This window comes from Anabrus simplex, chromosome 1 (genome assembly GCF_040414725.1).
Source record: "Anabrus simplex isolate iqAnaSimp1 chromosome 1, ASM4041472v1, whole genome shotgun sequence".
In the NCBI taxonomy this organism is placed as follows: domain Eukaryota; kingdom Metazoa; phylum Arthropoda; class Insecta; order Orthoptera; family Tettigoniidae; genus Anabrus; species Anabrus simplex.
Genome location: NC_090265.1, coordinates 1,645,205,286 through 1,645,217,620, shown reverse-complemented (window position 1 = coordinate 1,645,217,620; position 12,335 = coordinate 1,645,205,286).

The window sequence follows — 12,335 nt, the reverse complement described above, 5'->3', positions numbered from 1 at the left end:
AATTAAAGAGGGGAATTAACGATCCATGAAAATAAACTCACACACTTGCTTAAAAAGCGGCCATACGGGATTGAACTAATGAAAGAAGTAAGAAATGGATCTAAAGTCCTTACATAGACATTGAAGAGGACCAACGCGAACTGGATATTAATTAAGAGGAAAATAAATCTTTAGTATACAGTGTACATCAATCTGAAAACTAAAATGTGAAAAAAGTGGGGGACACGCCAAATGACAAGCCTAACAGGACACACCTAACCTTTTCACTCCCAAATTGTTCTCGGCTTTATGCATGTCTCGTACCAGATTTTTCTTGGATGTTTTGACAATGGTTGAAAAAGCTAAAAATACCGTGTATTTACACTGTTACTAAACTGTCATGGAACGACAACATCCGCAATAGTTTTCTCCTGATTCTTTTGCCACAACTTGACAATGGCGTGATGAATGTCTTCATCACTGCAGCTTACCTTTACTGTCTATACCCATAAAAGTCAGCGTTGTCATCATTATCTAAAATTCAAAAATATAATGTTCTTTCATGCTCTGTTTACACGTTTGCTCACTAATCTCAGAAGACAGCTGTGCAAGAGAAACACAAGGCACAAAACTATCGCCAAAATACGGTAAGGCGATGTATGAATCGTCTATGGTCAGGACAGAGCATGTGAGGAGCAACAAAATTACAGTGTCAGACAAATCGGAAGTGGCTAAGAGTGTATTGCTTGATATCCGAGTTAACTCGTGTTTGGGAGACATTTTGGCATCTGAGTTACAGCAACTCTAGCATGAGATGGAAAAGGCAAACTTTTTGAAAGGGGGATACAGAAAAATACAAATGAGTTACAAAATAGTTCAGCGGAAAAGAGAAAAATGGGTGTGAATAAACCTGTCTTCACAAAATGTCAGTAAGAAAAGGTCTTCTATTTAGGTGTTCACAATTTCAAAAGGAGTAACGGCACATGAATCAATAAAGGTAAATGTAAAGATTTCTAAGACAATATGAATAAATGCCTACTGGTATTACTACAGCAAACAACACAAATGCAATGCCGAACTGGAGAAATAATTAGAAGTAAGTCTCTCGAAATTCAATACAGGTTTCTTATGATAAAGTATTAGGCAAAAATTAAGTTCCAAGAAGAAAACCATAATTTAATTTCATCGATAGCAAATGTTAAAAACATTCAAGCTCTTTAGAATTTTCAGTCGTGAAAATACCAGCGTTTCGCCTCAGTGTAGCAGTGGGCTCATCAGTTGGATCGCTACACCTTTCCAAGACGCTGGAGGCTAGTGCACCGTGGAAAGGTGTAGCACTCCAACTGATGAGCCCACTGCTACACTGGGGCGAAATGCTGGTAATTTCACGACTGAAAAGCCCTAAATAGCTCGAAATTATTAGACAGTCTATAACAACACATGTATAACAGATGAGAGGTTCGTACTGAGAGAAGTGCACCTCCACAAAATTGAACAGTTTTCAGTACTTTAAAAATATTCACCAGAGTCCTCTTTAGTGAAGACTCGCCCGACGATGATAATAATCACACGGACACTTTCCTGATAGTTTCTCAAAACCAAAAGTTCATTATTTTTCCACAAGTGACTCAAGGACGATGAAAACAAAATGAAGATGCGGTATGATAGGCGATGTGCGCCCCTGGAACTGATAGGACCCATTACCTCCTCATCCGTCAAACTCCGCTATTTCTTCTCACTATACTAGCCACTGTCTACACCTTTATACACACACCCGGTTCTACCCTACTTCCTAGAAACACTCCACAAAGACCGAGTGAGATGGCCGTACAGATATGGTGGTGTAGCTGTGAGCTTGCATTCGGGAGATGTGTGGACTCGAATACCACAGTCGGCAGCCCTGAAGATGTTTTTTCGTGGTTTACCGTTTTCATACTAGAAACCTGCTGGAGTTGTGCTTAATTAAGGTCACAGTCGCTACCTTCCCAATCCCAGGTCATTCCTATCCCACCGTCGCTGTCAGTGCGACATAATGAAAATTTTTAAAAATAAATTCCTAACACATGCCCGTCAGGTGCCACGCCCACATTTTCATGGATTGCTGTTTTTATCTTTGCTATTTACGACTGTGAATCAAGCATGGCGATTACCGCGGAAAATTTGTTTTGTTTTAAGAGGTACAGTGCGAGGTTTTGTGTTGAGAAAGTCAGTTGTCATTTCTTGGACTTCCCTTTTCAGTGCCAGATGTACCAATTTTCTTGATCTACTAAAGATATCAATTTGAAACTTGGTGGAGAGGCAGGCTAAGCACTGCCACACATTTTTCTTCAAAGCAATTTCAAAATACGTAATTTTATAGACTTCAGATTTTGTGAATTTTTTATATTGAAAAGTTAATTTATTAAATAAAAGTAGAAATCTGCATAAAATTAAACACGCTTGCATGAATCATCAATGTCTTAAAAATCACTAAATGTATTACAAGGTCCAGGACCTTGCTATTGCTGAGGAAAAGGTACATCAAAATGACCACAATTCAAATATGAAAAACATTCTTTCTTTTTCAGAAACTTTATATCTGAACTAGCTGATGTACCCGTACTTCGCTACGGAATTCTACACTGTATATAGGATTATAGGCTAGGTAGTGAACACGTTGTGAGCAAGACTGTATTAGATTGCATACTTCTTAAAGTTACCCTAAAAACGCAACGGGGAAATCACCAAATGTATTTCCTCATATGAAGACTGGGTTAAATAATTTTCATTGTAATTGTCTACCATCAGTCACAATCAGGTTGAGGAGTTTTCGTTATAATGGCACACACTCACTGTCCACCTGCCTTTTTTACATCCTCAGAAAGATTGTCTTAGCAGTTTTCCCAACTGAAATGAAAATAGGTAATTACAATGACGTCAGTAGGAATGGCGCGATTAAAAGCAATGCTTTCATATAAAATACTCAATCAAATGAAAAACCACACAATTTCTCACTTTTTACGAACAGTACTACGCTGCCGAGCTAACAGTCCAAAGTTCCAGAGCTGGAATGACCACGCCGCAGACAGCCGTGATACGTGAACTCTCTTCGTCTTTTTTCGGCGGGGGAGGGGTGTCGAATATTGGAGAGTCCTAGTTGTTTCCTGAGAGTACCCGATGAGTCGAAAAATCTCAATTCAATACACTGGCGGCGGAAAAATCTATCTGACTTGGAGGCAAATTTTTCCTCCAAGCCAGAGAATTTGTAATAAAATTAATGTAGAATTTACTCGTAATAAAAGTGAAGATAAAGAAGCTTTTCTTAAGAAACGGCTCTCTTCAGGGTTGAATTTATAGTTACTTAGTGAATTGTGGTGCTATAATTTGGAATAGGCCTAAATTGTACTTCTAGACCACTACCACTAAGCGAGCCTCTGCCTTAAGTGTACACACTGCTCATTCCAAACAGCACGTCAGAGTAGGGATCGAATAGCTGGAATACTATGATGAACCAGTGTATTACGTACCAGCAGTATCAGAAAATGTATGAACCAGAGGAATGGCATGCAGCAGTAATCCCACCTATCGGAGTTAAGTGGCAGGATAAGAGACAAAGAACATTACAACAAACAATGGTCAATGTAAAGTTACTGTTGATCAATGTTATGCGCTTTCGATATTGTAAGCCTTCACACTTAGTTTTCTTCCGGCACTGAAATACCACTCTTATCATAGCCGGTACGGTAAAACTTAATAAAACATAAATTATCGGAAATTGTATTCTTTATAACTTTTGTTATGTAGTACTTCTCGATAGGTCCAATTACATAGGTATTTAAAAATTAAATTTTAGGTGCCTTCCCCTAAACTACAATTTCATCCAGGGTGAATAAAATTGTTTATAGCTTAAACTGTAGTTTCTTATTCCCCGATTCTACATCCGATTTTCATTACATTCTGTTAAACCATTTTCTCGTGACTCGGCGTTGACATGGACTTAGTAACAAAAACACAAATTCATGAATATCTCTGTTATCATAGCCGGTGCGCTGACAATGTATAAGACATAAATGACCTGAAATTTAATTCTATATAACTTTTGTTATGTAGTATTTATCGATAAGACCACTAATATTACAAATACCGGTATTTAAAAATTAAATTTTAGGCCTTCCCCTAAACTACCATTTTACTGAGCGTGAATAAAATAATGTATAGCCTAGAGTGTAGTGGCTCACTTCCCGACTTTACATACTGATTTTTATTGAGTTCTCTGCAGTCGTTTTCTCGCGATGCGTGTACAGACAAACAGACAGACAGACAGACAGACAGACAGACAGACAGACAGACAGACAGACAGAAATTATGGAAAAGTAAAAAGGTCATTTCCTTGTTACTGTAGACATGACCGATACAGAAATACAATTCTTTTGAAATTCCGAGTAATTTACAGACATAACTCTTATTTTATATATGCGGATAGATTAACTGATTAATGTTTTTGTCTAATAAAATGTATTTTAATCAATGTGCAAAGTGTCATGATTCTAACTCAAATAATGCCGTAACTACAGAGAGTTTCGAAAATCTTATGTGCACGGCTCCCCTTTAGCACATTATGTACACACACAAAAATTTACTAAGTTTCCCTTCGGCAAAATCAAATTAACCGGGCGAGTTGGCCGTGCGGTTAGGGACGCGCAGCTGTGACCTTGCATCCGGGAGATAGTGGGTACGAGCCCCACTGTCGGCAGTCCTGAAGATAGTTTTCCGTGGTTTCCCATTTTCACACCGGGCAAATGCTGTGGCTGTACCTTAATTATGACAACAGCAGCTTCCTTCCCACTCCTAGCCCTTTCCTACACCATCGTTGCCATCCGTCCTGGTGCTGATGGATGCCATGACATACAGATCCAGAGCCTGTGCAGCTCTCAGGTACTGTTGCTAGGTAACATAGCGTCACACATTTTGTTACAAAACACTCTTTCGTTACACCAATTTTCGGATGACCCCGAGCTGTAAGACATATTTATGTCAAAATGACCAAATGGAAACCGTTCGAAACCGAATCTACAACATTCAAATTTCATGACCGATGGTACTATGATAGTCTCCCACCAGTATCCGGTTGGCCATTCTTGTTCTGTGCATAACATCTCTTCAACGAGTATTAAATCATAGTTATACCCGTGATAGGATATATTGAAACCTTGGGCCAAGGTCATGGGTTCATAATGAAGGAACACAAGAATATGGAGTGATCCAGGAATCTAAAAAAAAAGAAAATAATTATGCACTCAGAATACCTACCACCAATACCGAAACTGGAATCCACACATAATTAGATCTCTAACTGTCACGGGATATGCCTTAGATACTTAACAATGGAGGACATCTCACCTGCAGAGCCTCACGCAAATCTCAGTTGTGCTGCATCTGTCTTAGCCAGGTAATTTCCCGAGAGACATTACTTGTGCCCAGGGACAATCTACGTCACGAGGTCCCTTCGACTGCAAGAAACTCTATCCCGAGGGACTCCTGACTCCTTAGAGAGTCTGAAGTTCCCACCGCATCACTTTACTCTGACATTATCAAATTTGACCACGAGGCAATTTCAAAGCAACTCAATGGGACGAAGATTATAATAACAGCAAAGTAAACTCGTGTCCTCGTACCGAAGTAGTGCATTTCTTTTCAGGCATACTCCAATTAGAGGTGAGTTTCATGCACCCCTTTAACCACATACCAGCTCACCTGGCAATCTCAAATCTCTAACAGTACCAGGAATCAAAGTCATGCCTCCGAGGAGATTCCTAATAGCACTAAATATCGCACCATGGAGGTGGATAATAATAATATCATACATCATCATTGTAGACCGTTATGCCTTTCAGCGTTCAGTTTGCAAGCTTCTGTGAATTTACTAAACGTCGCCACAATTCTCTGTTTGCAACTAGTGCTGAGGCTTCGTTTAATTCGATACCTCTTATCTTTAAATCGTAAGAAATTGAGTCTAACCATCGTCGTCTTGGTCTCCCACTACTTATCTTACCCTCCATAACGGAGACCATTATTCTCCTAGGTAACCTATCTTCCTCGCCTCACATGACCCCGCCACCGAAGCGGGTGTATGCATATAGCCTCATCCATCGAGTACATTCATAACTTACCCTTTATCTTCTCATTCCCATTACCTTCCTGGCATTGCATTGTTCCCACTTGTTTGTACCATCAATTATTCTCGATACATTCATGTCTGTTACTTCTAACTTATGAATACGATATCCTGAGTCTACCCAGCTTTCACCCCGTAAAGCAAAGTTGGTCTGGCCGGGCTGATGGCTCATATGGTTGAGACGCTGGTCTTCTAATCCTCATCTTGGCAGGTTCGATCCTGGCTCAGTACGGTGGTATTTGAAGGTGCTCAAATACTGTACGTCGGTCTCGTGTCGGTAGATTTACTGGTACTTAAAAGGAACTCCTGCTGGACAGAATTCTGGGATCTCGGCGTCTCCAAAAACAAAAAAAATTGTTAGTGGGACATAAAGAAATTAACATAATTATTATTATTATTAAAGTTGGTCTTAAAACAGACCGACGAAGAGATAGTTTCGCCTGGGAGCTGACTTCCTTCTTACAAAATACTATTGATCGCAACTGCGAGCTCACTGCATTAGCTTTACTGCACCTTGATTCAATCTCACTTACTATATTACCATCCTGGAAGAACACACATCCTTAATACTTGAAATTATCAACATGTTCCAGCTTTGTATCACCAATCTGACATTCAGATCACTTGGATTTCGTATCTACTGACATCTATTTAGTCTTCCAGAGGCTAATTTTCAAACCATACTCATTGCATCTATTTAAAAGTTCCAGGATATTAGACTGCAGGCTTCCGGCACAATCTGCCATTAAGAACAAGTCGTCAGCATAGGCCATACTGCTTACTACATTTCCACTAACTGAATCTCTTCCTGGTAATTTATACCGTTCAGCAGATGATCCATGTAAACTACGAACAACAAAGGTGAAAGATTACAGCCGTGCCTAACCCCTGTAATTACTCTGAGCCAATAACTCATTCTACCATCTATTCTGAGTGAATCCCAATTGTCAACATAAATGCTTTTGTTTGATTTTACTAATCTACCCTTAATTCCATAGTGCCCCAGTATAGCGGACAATTTCTTCCCTCGGTACCCTGTCATATGCTTTCTCTAGATCTACAAAACTTAAACGTAACCGTCTATTCCTCTCGTAGAATTTTTCAATTACCTGGCGCATACTGAAAATCTGATCCTGACAGCGTCTCTGTGGTCTGAAACCACACTGGTTTTCATCCAACTTCCTCTCAACGACTGATCGCACCCTCCCTTCCAAGATGCCAGTGAATACTTTGCCTGGTATACAAATCAATGAGATACCTCGATAGTTGTTGCAATCCTTCCTTTTTCCTTGCTTGTAGATAGGTAGATAGGTGCAATTACTGCTTTTGTCCAATCTTACCAACACTCCACGCTAATTTTACTACTCTATGAAGCCATTTCATCCCTGCCTTCCCACTATACTTCACCATTTCAGGTCTAATTTAATATATTCCTGCTTTTTTATGACAATGAAGTTTATTTACCATCCTTTCCACTTCCTCAAGCGTAACTTCACCAACATTTTCCTCCTCCCCATGAGCTTGGCTATTCGTAATACCACCAGATAGATTTCCTTTTACGTCGAGAAGATATTCAAAATATTCCCTCCACCTCTCCAGTGATTCCCTGGGATCTATTATGAGTTCGCCTGAATTACTCAAAAAACTGTTCATTTCCTTTTATTTCTCCAAGATTCTTTATTACTGTCTAGAAAGGTTTTTCTGCTTCTTGACCTAGCCTTTCCAGGTTATTACCAAAATGTTAGCACCACTTCTTTTTGGATTCAGCAACTACTTGTTTCGTTCTGTTTCTTCCATCTACGTACAAATTCCTGTCTGCCTCGGCCCTTGATTGGAGCCATTTCTGATAAGCCTTCTTTTTACGTTTACAAGCTGCTTTCACTTCATCATTCCACCAAGATGTTCGCCTTATCCCATCCTTCAAACAGTTGTTCCTAGGCATTCCCTTGCTGTTTCTACAACAGCATCCCTGTATGCCACCCATTCTCTTTCTATATCCTGAATCTGCTTACTGTCTACTGTTCGAAACTTCTCACTTATCACATCCATGTACTTTCGTCTAATTTCCTCGTCCTGGAGATTTTCTACCCTTATTCGTTTGCAGACGAATTTCACTTTCTCTACCCTAGGCCTAGAGATACTGTACTTATCACTACAGATCAGATAGTGGTCTGTATCATTGAAAAATCCCCGGAAAACTCGAACATTCCTAACAGACTTCCTGAATTCGAAGTCATTTAAGATATAGTATATTATGGATCTGGTACCCCTGGCCTCTCATGTGTAGCTGTGAATAGCGTTATGCTTGAAGAATGTATTCGTAACTGCTAAACCCATACTAGCACAGAACTCCAGCAAACGCTTCCCATTCCCATTAGCTTCTATACCTTCCCCACATTTACCAATCACCCTTTCGTATCCTTCAGTTCTATTTCCAACTCTCGCATTGTAATCGCCCATTAGCACTATTCTATCCTTGCTGTTGACCCTGACCACGATGTCACTCAATGCTTCATAAAACTTGTCAACTTCATCCTCCTCTGCACCCTCACATGGTGAATACACTGAGACAATTCTCGTCCTAATTCCTCCAACTGCGAAATCTACCCACATCATTCGCTCATTTACGTGCCTAACAGAAACTATGTTGCGTGCAATAGTATTCCTGATAAAAAGCCCTACCCCATACTCTGCCTTTCCCTTTCTAACACCCGTCAAGTACACTTTATAATCTCCTATCTCTTCCTCCTTATCTCCCCTTACCCGTATATCACTTACTCCTAGCACATCCAGATGCATCCTCTTTGCTGACTCAGCCAGTTCTACTAGGCCTAAGCCCCATTAATACTGATAGCTCGCCATCGAATTCCATTTTGTTCGCCAAGTTGTTTCCAAGGAGTCCCTCGCCTGTCAAATAGGAGTGGGACTCCGTCACTCCCATAGGTCCGAGGCTTGCTTAAAATGTTCTGAGCTCGGTAAATTTATGAAGCAGGATGCTACCCTACTTACACATAGTCCAAGTGAGGAACTCTCCTCTAACGGGTTATGGACCACCGGTTGGTTGTATAGTCCTAGCCGCCTGAGCACAAGGAGGGGCATGACTCAGAATATGTTCAAAATGCTCACTCCCATTCCATAGCAACTGGTATCCCGACTCTCAGGACCACTTACTAGACCGCTCAGCCGTTGCCCATGGTTCACGAACTAGGACGTGACTACTGCAGTAACCCATACTATGAACGATCAGTATACACACATATTTAATTTATTTTAATGTTGTAATACTGACAAAAGTCTCGTTTAAACGGACAAAAATGACAAATATAACATGGTTAGAATTCTACATCTTGCAGCTGTTATGGCCTTTAGTTTGATTCACTAAAATTATTATTTTCTGCTGCATAACTCTGGGCTACACGCTGTTAACAGTTCGGCAATTATTGTTGTGAAACCTCTTGGGCATATTTAAATGTAATTATCTTGACTGACATTGGACTACGGTATCAATTCACATGTCAATACACAATACATAGGCTACAATTTTACACGCGTAACAGAGAGTTGTATTCGTACTGTCCTTCATCACAGCTGACACCTAAGTAGTCAATAATGTCACTACCATCTAGCGAGAGGATTTCAGAGTAATACGGTCAAGTCCAGAATTGGCGGGTTTTCTTTAATGCAAATTCGTGATGTAGTAAAGTCCTTCTCTAAGGCAGAGACATTAACTAAAAGTGAACCTGTCTGATTCCCCTATCAAATGTGTGACATTTATTTCTCTACCCAGTACACATAAAATATCCTTTCTCATAACTTGGACTTGACCGGTTTTTTCTCCGAGGTCTACAGGTATATTAAAATTATTTTCAACTTGTCTAAAGTACCTCTCGAAATAATAACAAACAATTGCTGCATATGGAGTATTTAGGAAATGGGTTATTTCGTTTAAATGTAAAAAATACGGATATGTTCAATTAAGCCAAACTTGTAACGCTTTCTTAATTATTGCCATAATAATCCAGAACTAATATATCGTGTAGACAGGGCTGAAATTACTGAATAAGTAAATTTCAGTAGTGTATCCCCTTAAATTACGTTGAAAGTGGCGTACGCAATGGAATATTACCACGTTAAAACTTCTCCTTCCCTGTCCCATCGTAGCCATAAGACCTATCTGTTTCGGTGCGACGTAAAGCAACTAGCAAAAAAAATAATAATAATCTTCTCCTTGAATATCCGAATTTATCCTTCCTAAAATTAAAATATATGATTATAGTTTTACGTGCCACTAACTATACAGTTTTTGAGGACGCCAGAATGTTGCCCTGCACGAGCTCTTTTACATGGCGGTAAATTCACCAACACGAGACTGACGTATTTGAGCACCTTCAAATACCACCGGAATGAGCCACAATCGAATCTGCCAGCTTCGAAAGCCAGTGCTTGTGCTATCTGAGTCACTCATCCTACGTCTATAATATTCGTTTTTTCTAGTGGCTTTACGTCGCACCGACACAGATAGGTCTTATGGCGAAAATTTTAATACATTTACAATCACATCCAAAGTAACATCTGCGGACAGAAATTCTTTCTTTCTTAATCGGTTTACCATCCAGGGTTGGTTTTTCCCTCGGACTCGGCGAGGGAACCCACATCTACCGCCACAAGGGCAGTGCCATGCAGCGCGAAACTTTGGGTCAGGGGATACAACCGGGAAGGATGACGAGTACCTAGTCCAGGCGGCCTCACCTGCTATTCTGAACACGGGCCTTGTGGGGGATTGGAAGATTGGAAGGTATAGACAAGGAGGAGAGAAGAAAGCGGCCATGGCCTTAAGTTAGGTACCATCCTGGCATTTGCCTGGAGGAGAAGTGGGAAACCACGGAAAACCAATTCGAGGATGACCGAGGTGGAAATCGAACCCACCTCTACACAGTTGACCTCCCGAGGATGAGTGAACCCCGTTCCAGCCCTGGTAGCACTTTTCAAACTTTTTGGTAGAGCCGGGAATCAATCAATCAATCAATCAATCAATCAATCAATCAATCAATCAATCAATCACAACTGATTTGAATTTATGGTAGTCGCCCAGGTGACAGATTCCCTATCTGTTGTTTTCCTAGCCTTTTCTTAAATGATTGCAAAGAAATTGGGAATTTATTGAACACCTCGTATGGTAAATTATTCCATTCTCTAACTCCCCTTCCTATAAACGAATATTTGCCCCAATTTGTCCTCTTGTATTCCAACTTTATTTTCATATTGTGATCTTTCCTACTTTTACAGACACCACTCAAACTTATTCGTCTACTAATGTCCTCCCACGCCATCTCTCCACTGACAGCTCGGAACATACCACTTAGTCGAGCAGCTCGTCTCATTTCTCCCAAGTCTTCCCAGCACAAACTTGGCAACATTTTTGTAACGCTACACTTTTGTTGGAAATCACCCTCCACAAATCGATTTGCTTTTCTTTGGATTCTTTCCAGTTCTTGAACCAAGTAATCCTGGTGAGAGTCCCATACACTGGGACCATACTCTAGTTGAGGTCTTACCAGAGACTTATATGCCCTCTTCTTTACGTCCTTACTACAACCCCTAAAAACCCTCCTAACATTGTGCAAATTTATGTACCCTTTATTTACAATCGCATTTATGTGATTACCCCAATGGAGATGTTTCCTTATATTGAACCCATAATTCTGCCATGATAAATATTTCAGATAAATAGTGCAAGTACAAATAATTATTAGTGCAGCCATATTTTTTTATTGCGAGATTACCTCACCCTTCATGGCGTAAGAAGACCGTAGGATCGTACTCACCGTGGCAAGCGAGTCATCCGCTCTTAAAATGTCGGCTGACTTCGAGCATTAAATAAATAACAATCTATAACAAACCTTCACAACGAGAGATTTTGACAATATCAGTAATCAAGGAATAAAGAATTGAAAGTTGTAACAAATATTAAATGAAGATGGAATCCACAGGGTGGAAATGAATTTAATTAAGCTTAGAGAAAAGTCGGCTTCTGTATCGGCAGATTAGCCGCACGTGCCAAGGTCAAGCCCTCAAAAAGCCCGCAAAGTCGCAGGCATGAAATTAATTAATTAAGCTCGTTGAAAGTATGGGTAAAATATGAAAACAACACTATTGTGAATTGGAATTCTGGTTGAATTTTTGGAGCGAATGTCAGAAAAAT